The 12,292-nt window shown below is 41.8% G+C and overlaps 1 protein-coding gene across 1 annotated transcript in view; it reads right to left on the bottom strand.

Moving 5' to 3' along the window:
- GPM6B (glycoprotein M6B) overlaps positions 1-12,292 on the bottom strand; it is a 510,804-nt gene that overhangs the window by 106,646 nt on the left and 391,866 nt on the right. The gene's annotated exons all lie outside the window — the stretch shown is intronic.

The following is a 12,292-nucleotide window of genomic DNA, read 5'->3' on the forward strand; positions in this document are numbered from 1 at the left end:
CAGCCCACCCAGGCACACGACAGCACTATTGCAGTGTGGAAGCACTGAGCGTTTGGAAGAGACACTCTGCATCTTGAAGGGGAAAGAAGCCAGACTGAACATCTACATCTATTCCTGACTGCGTGCACAAATATTGAACGGTTCCTCAGCCCCACCTAATATCGATTGGCTTGGCTATTAGTCTTTGGGTCATCAAAACTCCATCATCAGAGCAAAGCTACTGTCTCTAGCTCTGCTACTGGCAGAGACATTGTGCATCTTTTTAACTAAAGGGGGTTACAGAAAAAGTGTCAAATGCCAGGTTTGAAATGCTGGTGCCACCAGAAATTCCTGGGCTGATTGGTGTGGAAAGAGACAATCAATGTGAGACATGAGGAATCTGGTGGTAAAATTTATGGAGGACTTGCAAGTGTCAAGTAGTTTTTGGTGTTTACATTTTTAAGAGGTCCTAATTTTAATAATATGCAAATTCCCAACGTCTGAATTTCGTGAAATTGTAAAAACTCTAGATGAAATGCAATAAAATGAAAGCACTGAGAGATCATATTTTTTAGAAAAAAAGAATCCAGTCAATATTGCTGCATGTGTACATGTTCTTACCACAGAACCACTTGTCCTAATTTGTTCTTACCCGGCTTTACTAACCTGAGTAAGTCATGGACAGTACTCCATGTGCCACAGAAACAGAGGGTTTTTTTCCTCCCCTGAACTAAAAGAATGAAGTACCTGATATGCAGCTGGGGATAGATGTATATTCATTTCAGAGCTGAAAGAAATGAGGTTGCCAGGTATGTCAGTGATGAAACTGGGGACATTTATTCCGACTCCACACTTACTTACTAATCCCCTCCTCCCAGTTCAAAAGGCAGCATCCAATGTATAATTCTTTTTGAAGAGGTGTAGAATTCTCATTACATCTTCCACCACTGACACACCAGCACATAACTATAACAGCAACACAGCTGCCCTGCAATTATCTACCACTGCTACTGGGGGCCTAGGGGACATCCATTATCTGACTCCTAAAATGCTGACAAACATTCTGTGACTCTCCAGTTCCTGGCCCAAGAGAGTGTTTTGTAGATGGCCATACCCATCACACATTGCAGGTGTGGATCCTGCAATCAGTGTTCCTTTCTCAGTTCAGCCAGGTGCTGTGCCTGTGCCACAGCCCACAGAGAGAGAGTGGGAGGTGCAGGGATCCCTGAGCTCAAAGCCCAGCAGGTGCCACCTCCCAGCTGCATGTCTTCTCTCTAGAAGCCCTTTGTGGACAGCCTGTGTGGGTCTGCCTGGGCTGTCCTAGTCTGCATAAAGACCTGAATGTCCCAGGCAACGTGACCTGGGCATACCAGGGGCCAGGTTTTAAAGTTGCTGCTATGTGAAGGCAATCCATTGTCGAGTGCAGCATCAGAACCATTCTTGGTTCAGAGGGCAAAGAGAATAATAGGAATATTTTTCACCCTCCCAACCATCTTCTTAAGTCCCACTGGTGTGAAACTGCAGTGCAGCTATGGTAGTTTCTCCCAGGGGGAAGGCAGGTGCCTGCTCACAGGTAGCCTGTGTGCCATGGGGGTCAGGGAACAAGGGGCACTCTGCACTGACAGATGAAGGGACAAAAGGGTTCAGAGCTCTGGCCTGGCCACCCAGGGATGAGCATCAAAACAAACCTCCAAGGAAATTAATGGTATTTGCCTTGTGTTGATGGAGCCTTTTGGTCATTATTCTGCTGCAGCCAGAGTATTTAGTGAGAGTGAGGAAGGGAATATCCGTGCTTATCCTTCTGAGGTTGAAGGAAATGGGAAAACTTGACAAAAACATGAAGACGTGAAGCAGAAACATGCTTAAGATTTTCCAGCTGAACTGTTCAACTCTTCTGAGCAGTGTCTCTTCTGAGTAGTTTATTGGATGGTCTAAGAGATGGAAACAATTTTCCGTAGTCTTACTAAAGTTTTGGCAAAATAAAATATTTCACTCACTTTTCCTAGAAAGGAAAGAAATAGCTCAAGAAAAATTGCAAACTGGGAGAAGAATTAAATGGAAAGGTCCTACACATGAATGTGGTTACTGATACCCCAGTAAACAGTTATAGTAAACTTTTTTTTTTTTTTTTTTTTTTTTTATGCAAAGCAATAAAATTCATGTAAGCAAATATCTTAAGCTGTGTTCTGCTGGATTTGGAGAACCCTTGAAAGTCTAGTAGGGCTTCTGTACAAATGAGAGATGCTGCATTGGCATTGTCTGGCTTTTTAACAAGGATCTTCCCTTCACTACAGGTTTCTCTCACATCTTCCCTTGGAGGCTTCTCACAGGTGTTGACCCAGCTTCACAAGAGTATCATACCTACAAAAAGAGAGCTCTGCCATTTTATTTTTAAATTAAGGTTAGATCAAGAGGCTCTTTTATTGCATGTTGTTGTCACAAGACATTTGTTGAGTTATTGCAGCAATGAACACCCTTGCCACTTCAAACATCAGAGTCCTCCAACTGTTTTTCTTTTCTTTTATTCATATATTAACCGGCCTGCCCTTTCCCTGTGTTGGCTCTTGCCATATCCTCACATCCTTAGATGAAATTAATTCATGTCTATGTCTACATCCATCCTGCCAGCTTTTTTAAGCTTGGCAGAGACTTGGAGAAAATCCATTTGTGTACCAGATTTTCCCTTTTCTAAAACACTCCAGTTAGTGCACTGCTAATAGCTATGGCAATTATTTAAATCATCCTGAAACTAGTAGTGATGCTTTTGTTTAATAATTCTACCTCATCGTCTGATTAATCTGATCTCAAAGTACTCCCTTATTAATCAGATTACAAAGAGAGTTACTTAATTTTTCCAGCTGACAGTTAGCATGTTGACACCCTCACTGCTTAGTAACAGAAGTCACATGAGATTATCAGGAGCAGAAGGCAAACCCATTTCTGTGCAGAGTGAGAGCACAGCTTTGTTAGCAGTCCCAGAGCAGAGTCTCACCCGTATTGACTGCTCTCCTCTGAGGTTTCTTGCATCAGCAACAGCCCTCTCAAATGTCTCCATCTCATTTCAGATCTGATCTGAAAATGTCTTTGCAACACAGCTAGCCTGTTACCATTTTAGTCTTCTCATCCTTTCTCTGCATGCTCTCAAAAATACTAATTAAATCAGTAAATCTTTTAGAGGGATAATTTGAATGCACAATAGTAAATACAACTGCCCTGCCCTCGGTCTTATGCTAAATCAGGAAATTGTATAAAACTGGCAGTCAAACAGAGGGGTATTTGAACTGCTCTTATCTCAAACCTAGAATAAGGACATCATTAGGGACAGTTGTTACTGGGAAGTCAGTGCTTGTCCTCATTTTAACAATACACTACAATACCAAATTTGAATATGCTGAGAGCATGAATGATCTAACAGTAACAATTCTCTGTGGCTTCAATGGAAATAGCAGGTGTCTGGTACTTTTCTGGCCCTAAGACAGTAATCAGTCACAGATAATTGACTACTTTCAGATCCAGAAAGTGATTTGCAGGGGATTATATTTCCAGTGTACTATAGTAGCTTAACATTAACTGCACAGGAGGAACCAGATTTTTGAAGCACCAACCACAAACCACTCATTTTTGTTCATTTGAGCCATCTCCTTACCCAGTACAGTTGTATGTTTAAAATTCTGGGCAAATACTAATTATACCTTCTAACTGCAACACAGCTGCTTCCATTCCCTTTATTAAACTGTATTCTTCTCTTATTATTAAACAAAACATAGGGCAGGAAAATAAAAAGGTATTTTCCTACGTATCTGTCTCTTTCAGAACAAATTCCTTTCCTGAACAAGTACAGCCATGTCTATAATCATATCTAATATACAGTATCACAAGACTACTCATATTCATTTTGAAGACCAATCTAGCAGTGAATTATCTCCTGTTTTGTCAAAATGAGCATGCCTGCACATAAAGCACAGCATGATTCACAGGCATAGCAATACAAAAAGCTGCCCTTTGGGAGGTTTAACTAGCTCCACAAAAAGAAACTTTCCATGCCTGGAAAGAGCCTCTCCACCTTAAACAACAGTTTAAGAGCAAGAATCAGTTACCAAGAAGATAAGCACTATTGCAACAAAAAGCAAACAAGTCCTGACACAGCAGCATCAGTGTAGGGCAGTCACAGTCCTTTCTAGGCCCCTCCAGCAGCTGTTTCACTTTTTAACCCAGCTTAAAATGATTCCAGCCGAAAAGCTGGCCTTTTTTTTTTTTTTTTTTTTTTTTTTCATGAATTAATCAGCTCACATCAGCTCAGCTGTGAGCTCCCAGATCTCTATAAGCCCCAGGGATGGCTGGGTTGTGTGGGTAAAGAAAAAAAGGTGTGAAGGAGGGGAACTGAGACTTCCCACTCCCCTTTGCTACCATTGAGGTCACAAACCGGTTCAACAACATATGTCATGGTAGCTTCAGTTCTCAATCTAATTTAACAGAGACAGTCAAGATAGTTTTCAGTTTTATCAAGATTAAAACACTTTTGAACACTCACAACTTGTAAGAATTTTTATAAGCATATCTGATGCTATCTCTACCCTTTCTCATTGATTGATCTGCAAAAATATATCCAAGGTCTTTCCCATTAGTGTCCATGGAAAATCTTCTGTCCTAGCAAAGGGCTGTCATTAAAATATTCATGTACAAGAATTAGCTATTATGCAGCTGATGATCTCTTTGTGAAAAATGCCATTTTGTCTTTCTAAACAAAGTTGTTCTCATCAAATTTGTGCTGAAAGCAATGGCCAGACTGGGAAGCCGGGGTTTAATTCCAGAGCTGGTCCCTGAAAGATAGCTGCCTGCCACGCTGGAAAAGATTCCCTACCAGCCAAGCTTAATCTCTTCTATGCCTCTTTTGCCAATTCAGTTTGAAGATGAGTCGAGGCAGATGCTGCACCACTGCACGTCCTCTCTGGAGGGTCCATCCCTTGCTTCTTCCTGGGATGGGTGAGGAATGTGCTGCTGCTGCAGAGATGGGTCCCAGAGGAGTGTCCTACCTTACCTGGCAGGTCCTTTTATAGGAGGCATGTTTGCATTCCCTCATCTGATGTGTAGGTGATGATTAAATCTGGCCTGTTTTTCCCACAAATAATTTTCATCAGAAACAACCTGGCTTGGAAAAGAATAGCTTTGCCTGAAGTTGAATGAAATATTTTCCTCATCTCACAGACCAAAAAAACCAAAAAGGCAGGAAAAAAAAAATCCCAACAAATTGAGCTGAGACGGACTATACTATTTTCTCCTCTCGATTTTTTGGCTCAACTGCCATACTGAAAAATAAATTATTTTCATAGCTCTACATCATTCATTCCTTTTTATAAAAATTCTGGTCATACAATCTGAGAACAGATTTTCTCTGCTGTTACACTGACTTTAGCTTCCAGGGAAGCCAATATAGATGAACTCCTTGGGAGAAATAAGTCCCTGGAGCCTGACACTCCTCTATCACGAATAACAAACAGAAAATGTTAGAACAATTATCACAGTGAGCAGTTGATGTGAAATAACCACTGGTTGAAATTTTCTTCCTTAAAACAATTCAGAGATCTAACCAGGTATAACCTGTTGAATTGACTATTTGGGCTTTGGCTATAGACAAGAGGAGTGCTGCTCTAATTTTACTGAGTTTTATACAGTGCAACCCCCATACTGGGCATAGGGTTGTCTGATTCTGCTGGTATAGTTAACTCACCTATGAAAACATGGATTAATCTCTACATGTTAGGCAATTTAAAACTGCTGTGGGGTTGGGTTTTCTTTACTGCGCAGCCTCAAAGTGAACCAAAGTCAACAAATACTGCATTGTCTGTCTGTAGCAGCTCCTTTCAGGCCAGTACCACATAAGTCCTGGCATTTCCAGTGAGCTATTATTGTCTCCCTGGAGTTTAGGTCATCCCTGGAAGTGCATTTACCCATCTGCAGCACTGTCAGGTCTCAATGTTTTGTAGAGCCTTTGGGTAGCCTGGCTGGCCTTGCAATGATGGCAGCAAACAGAAGAGACAGCTCCAGCCCCTCTGGGCTCTCTGGCTCTGCAGCAGCTGGGGCTGGTGGTCACTCTGGACCAAGGACAGAGCTGCTGAGTACCACTGACAATTTACAGGCCAAGTCCTGGGGCCATCACTGAGGCTGTTTCCAGCATGCCACAGCAATCACTGGATGTGTCACTGTGTTCAGAGCTGTGTCACCACAAGCAGAGTTCTCTGATATTCAACATTCCCCCAGGACCACGTTTATGCTAGCTTATAGCCATGTGGAAACTGGACCTAAAAGCTTATGTAGTTGATCCTTTGTATTTGTTTGCTTTCCATTTGTAGTAACCCAGGAGAAGAGGGTTAGACTGCAGTCTTAGAATGGGTTATATTCTATTTTTTTTACTGTTCTATTTACAATTAAGAAAAACAAAACAAAACAAATAAATTTAAAAAGTCAAAGAAAAAAAAAAAACCCACCCAAAACCAAACCACAAAACAGTATAGCAAAAAAACCCAAACCAAACCAAAAAAACAAAAAAACAACAGCAAACAAACAAACCCAAAACCAACCCAAAGCAACAACAACAAAAGAAAACACCAAAAAAACCTCAAAAAACCCCTGAACCCACAAAAATCTCCATTAAGTCAAAGAAAGGCTGATTGATATGGGCTTTTGCAGCCATTCATGCCTTTGAAAATCACCTACTCACTTTATACCAGTTTACCATCCGCAGAAGGCAGTCCTCCTCTTCTGCAATACATCTGAATTGATATCTTCATCATGGGCATCTTTGCATAGTGGGTAGGAAATTAACTACATCCATCAAATGATTTATTTTGTTGGAAATAACATGCTCAGAAAGCATTATGCTGGTTGCTCTTTTGTCAGTCACTGCCCAGAGGGTTCAATTAATGCTGTGGAGGTTACCTGCTGACCCTTCATTTTTCTCTACACATGGATTTCCATTCTGACTGATGAAGCCACATGTCAGTATAATTTCACCAACATCTGTAAGAGGGTGCCTGCTGCAACCTCCACCTTACATTAGTCTCCTTTGATCTTTGATTGCAGCGTGCCACACCATCAAGACAGAAAAAACATCAATTTTCTACTTTGATCTGCATCTTCATGGGCTGATGAGAAGAATTAGTCTGCATTTTATAACACTACAACCAAATCCCTTTGGGATGGGGATTTTGTTCAGTAGGGCTTGAGTCATGGGAATTGCATCTCACCTGCACCAGGACAGCCCCTCCCAGCCTCTGGAGTAGGACAAAAAACTAACCAAACATGCAGCACCAATATTGCAATCTATCTCACATAAATAATCAAATGATTTGACAAATTCAACTTGGTTGGCTAAAGGTCAGTCTTGTCCTAAATAATCCCCGTGTGTTCACTTGTACATTCATGGTAGGTAGTGGCAGTTTTGGGGTCTCTTCAGTGATAGCATCTTAGTTATATTCTTTATAATTTGTCTACTACATTTGCCTTGGTTGGGTTTGGGGGTTTTTATTTCATTTTTTTAATTTAGGTGTCAGTTTTGATGTCAGGTGACTTCAGATGGCAAGGGCCAGATTTGAAAGGCTGCTTAGACTGGTTTCCAGTTAGCTTTGCAAGATTAAGGAACTTTCAGTGGGATATAGGAGATGAAATATCTAAGAAATGAAAATGGGTTTCAGTTTTCAAAATCACTCAGGTAATACAATGAGTTTATGATTTGTGGTCATAAGAGTGTTTGGAAATGAGGCCTTGATTTTGCTTTAGATTAATACAGCACCCACCAAAAATAGACCCTAGTCTATGATTGCAGTTGCAATCATAGTGACAGTTGAATAAAACACCAGCCTGTATGAGGAAAACTTTAAAATATAAACCTTAAAAGCTCAATTTTGTAAGTAAATGAAGACTAAAATTGAATGCAGTAATATTTTTGAATCATGAGATTTTAATACTAATATTTAATTTTTTTTTCTGGTGCTTAGCATTAACAGTCCTGTTTTGCAGCATTATGGCTGAAGTTCATGCTGTGGTTGAGAGGGTTCAAGAGGACAACTACACCTAACTGTGAGTTTTAAGGGCACCTGGTTGAAAACAGCCATTTCTCCCTAGGTTTTCATCTTTGTGAGTTTACCTCATGCATCTCTTTCTAATCTGGTCTCCGACCAGTTTCAAAATAACCAGAGCCCATGCCCAGCCTGTAAATTCAGTTGCATTCTGCTTCATCTTTACAATTAAAAACACCTTTCCAAGGGTGTCTTACAGTGCCTTTTGCAAAACACCTAATGTGTTAGCTTCAGCCAAGTGAGTTCCCATTACTCAATCTTGTCAGTTTGAAAATCAATTCCCAATCCACCACTGGCATCTTGGCATCTAAAGGGTGTTGTGAAAATCTCTTTGAAATGGTAACCCTAAGATGGGGTCTTTCCATAACTTCAAAGGTGTGTTCCAATCTGAATTTCTTTGAAATATTTAATTTGAATAATAAACTACCCAAGTACCATATTCAGGTTGTTATCAGTTAGCTTTGACCAGTAAAAACTTTGAAGTGTTAATTGTGGAGCTGGACAAAGCTGCAGACTTTACCGGTTCTACAGGAAGCAAGAATTAACCCTTTTACACCTTGCTGAGGAGAGAAAATGTTAATGAAGGGTTCTGAAAAAACTTAGGCGTTATACCCAGGACGCAAAGTGCTCACAGAGATGTGGCAAGAAAAATTTAAATCCACCCATTTGATTTTTATTTTTTTTTTTCCCGAAGAAACAATAGTTACAGTCCTTGACTACATTGTAGACAAAGTGTGGTTACATAGCAGCCTGCACATTGAACTTCTTGTTCAGTCTGCACAGCACCAGCAGCAGGATGAGGATGGTATTTATATGATGCACACATCAAAATTTGTTTGAATCTCTTCTTGGCTGTACCACTGGCTTCATGGAGTATTTCAGTGGGACTTGTCCTTTGAAAGATTCCCACCTCTGGGGAAGGCATCCGTGCCTCCTTTGTGGCCACCCTTCCTGGTTTCCCCTGTTGCAGTTTTCAAGGCACTCCAGCTGACAACAGGTAGGAGCCACTGAGTCCTTCCCCAGAGCAAAGCAGAAAAACAAAACCCACTCATGTGCTGATCCTTGGAGCAGCCCTTGCTGTGTCCTGTTGCCTGTGCAGCTGTTGGGGCTGGGGTGGGACACATGCATGGAGCAGGTACTGCTGCTGGTGCCCAGAGACAGAGAAATGTGGGTTGTATTCTTGCTGCTGGGAGCTGGGCCAGTCATACTTCTGAGGGAGAGCTACTGCAAGTTGTGACACTCTTTAGCTGTCTCTATTGCTTTGTTTTCCATCTTTTCTGAGAACCTGCCCCAGGTTTTCCCCTGAGGTTCAGTTCTCCCCTGAGGTCACCTTGCACTCCCTCATCCCAGCAGAGCCCCACCACCCTCTAAGATGTCACTTCACTGAAGTTCTAATTCTTTTGGTGACATTAGACACCATTACCCACCTGACCTTATCAGGACACAAAAAACTTAGTGAGGAGTGTTGTTCAGAGAAAAATTGGCCTTCCTGTTCTCTACCTCAAAGCGGTGTCATTTGGTTGCAGCGACCTGATGGCATCTTTGTCTACACCAGACTTTTTCAGGGTAGTTTGGAGGGTTGTCCCTTTTCCCCACCTGGAACCTTGTGCACACAGTACATCCACCAGTTAGTGTGAGTAACAAGGGGTGCTACACCGAGGGAGCACCAGCACCTCTGCTAACAGATGATCTGCTCCACAGACTGAAAACCATTATTTGGGCAACAGAGCAATTAGACATCAGGCATAGCCTGCTGATTTCTCTCACAACACTGCTACTTTTTCCTCCTTAAACAACCAGTTTTTTGCATTTGGGATTTAAATCAGTTTAGTCCCAAATGATTGAGGCTTGGGTTTCTCAGCATGCCTTGTCACTACGCAGTTGGCAGTTTAACATGGTCATGTGGCCATACATTGTACAGGGAACAGTGTAGTCTCCCCACTCCTGAAGTGTTTTTTCAAAGGAATGAAAACACCATTATTTTCCTTCCTCCTCTCTCTGTAGCACCACCTGACAGGATGCAGAGTTCACATTTCATTACTCACATGACCTCTATATTCCCATTACCCATGGCTCTGTCTTAGGGGATTTACAGAGCTGTGTTTGTATCTAAAAGTGGTTTCTAAATCCTTGAACAGTACTAGTGAGGATTAATGGGAATGTCACTTTCCAGTAATTATCAGAAATCAAAATGTACCATTCTGCAAAGGGTTACCACAAGGCCTAGATATTTTTAAAAATGCAAAAATAAACTCAGTTTCTAATCAGAGTTAAACATGGAAAAAAATTTGCAGCTTTAATAATTGTCTACCTGGGGTCCAAAGTCTTTTAAGTATTTCTTTGGAAAAATGCACACTGCATTTACTTGAGGAACCCAGGAATGCACTTTCTCTGCATTCCACAGCCAATTTCAAATGTTCACAGCTTGTTAGGGCACACATTATAGTGCAAGCAGCAGTAGAGATGTGGGCCTGGGAATGGGCCTGTGTGACCAAGAGGGCTGAATGAGGGGAGACACTGAGTGGCTGCCAGGGCAGGGAGTGGAGTGGCAGGAGATGAGATGAGGGCAGCTCCAGTCAAACTGTGGGCAGGCAGAGACAGGGGCAGGGGGCACTGCTGGCAAAAGTCACTTCCTCTTCCCAAAAGCTGGGAGCTGGAGAAAGGCAAACCATCTGGCCCTGTGCCAGAGCTACAAAAATCCCTTCCTTCCTGCTTGAATTCAAAGGAATAAACACTGCTTCACATTTCACAGTGCTGTGCTGTTAAACCCAGAGTGCTTTTGTACTTGTATTGATGTTTGCTGTATCTACTAGAATCCAGTGAACTTAGTTTTTCCTTCCTTGTATGACCTTTTGTTACTCCTGCTCTCAAAATGCATTCAGTGTCTGCTGTGGCTTGGCTTCAATCAGCCTTCTGGGCAATGGAGAGAGTTCAATAAACTGCAGGAAGTTTTGGGTGCCATCATGCAGCGTACAGAGAAGAATACCTGGCAAAGGGTTTATGTGATCCCAGAGCAGGGCCAAAGAGAGACTCCAGTAGCCAGGAGAGTCAGAGACCTCCCTTTGATTTTAGGAGTGCAGAATCACATGTGAACCTCCACTGGGAGAGTGGGCCATTGGTTTTCTGCTACAGTGAAGTGCCACTGCAGAAGCAGAGACCCCTGTAGTCATTCTGGTCAACGTGAGTTACCCTCTGCAGCAGGATGTCTCCAAACTGCAATTTACTGACTCATCCACTCTCTCCCTGCTGCTTTATCTGACAAACCTCTGGGACACAGATTAATTTATGTCACCTGACAGGGAAGAAGTATATGCTAATAGCAGGTAGAGGACTTCAGTATCCAGGTTTGCTTTTCTCTCCACACAAACCTCTCCAGCTTTTGGATTATACCTCATCATAGCACATGAGATGAAGGAGCTAATACAAACATCCTAACACGTGCAAAAAGATAATGCTTCTCGAGACTGGCTTTGCTTCATCAATAAGACAGGCTGTAATACTGGCCCCTGGAGAAAGAGCAAAATCATTGTGAAAGGGAATAATGCTGTGCAAATTCACTAAAGTGAATTTCTGGGATTCTGAAAACAGAAATGCAATAAATTTACAAAAACCCCACAGCAAAGATAGCCCAGCAACCCAAGCATCTCATCTGTTCCCAACAGAAAATTTTTCTACCTGAGCTCAAATCAACTCATATAATGATATTGCAGCTTCATTGTAGCATTGTTCCTGGGGGACACCTCATGTCTTTTATTGCTCATCTCATGTTGTCATCAATGTTTTAGTAACAACTTACTTGTGCTCTAATTAGGGAAAAAATCCAAGTCTTCCGAGCAGACTGGTCTCAAAGTGCAGACTACAATGTGTGGGGATTCACAAGACCTGAAGGCCTAGCAAAGCCAATAAATCAGAGCTCACAAACCAGCTTTGTGCTGACATGATTTATCTTCCAGGGCTGACCTGCTTGGATGTGATTTTATAATGAAGGCAGTCAGAGATGTGAACAGTAGACTAAAAGGAGCCATTCACAGTGGTGAATCTGAGACTATTTGTTTATTATAACCCCAGCACCAATCTGTGAGATAAGTCTAAAATATACTACTATTACAGTAGTAGGTGACTGATTTAGGTGAAACAAGGACTCTAGATTTTTCATAGAGGACTTTTTCCCCATTCCCATCCCAGACATTATTTCTGGTAGTGAAATATTCTTAGCAGAAATGTCCGAGAAATACATC

This window comes from Sylvia atricapilla, chromosome 2 (assembly GCF_009819655.1).
Source record: "Sylvia atricapilla isolate bSylAtr1 chromosome 2, bSylAtr1.pri, whole genome shotgun sequence".
NCBI classification, from domain to species: Eukaryota; Metazoa; Chordata; class Aves; order Passeriformes; family Sylviidae; genus Sylvia; species Sylvia atricapilla.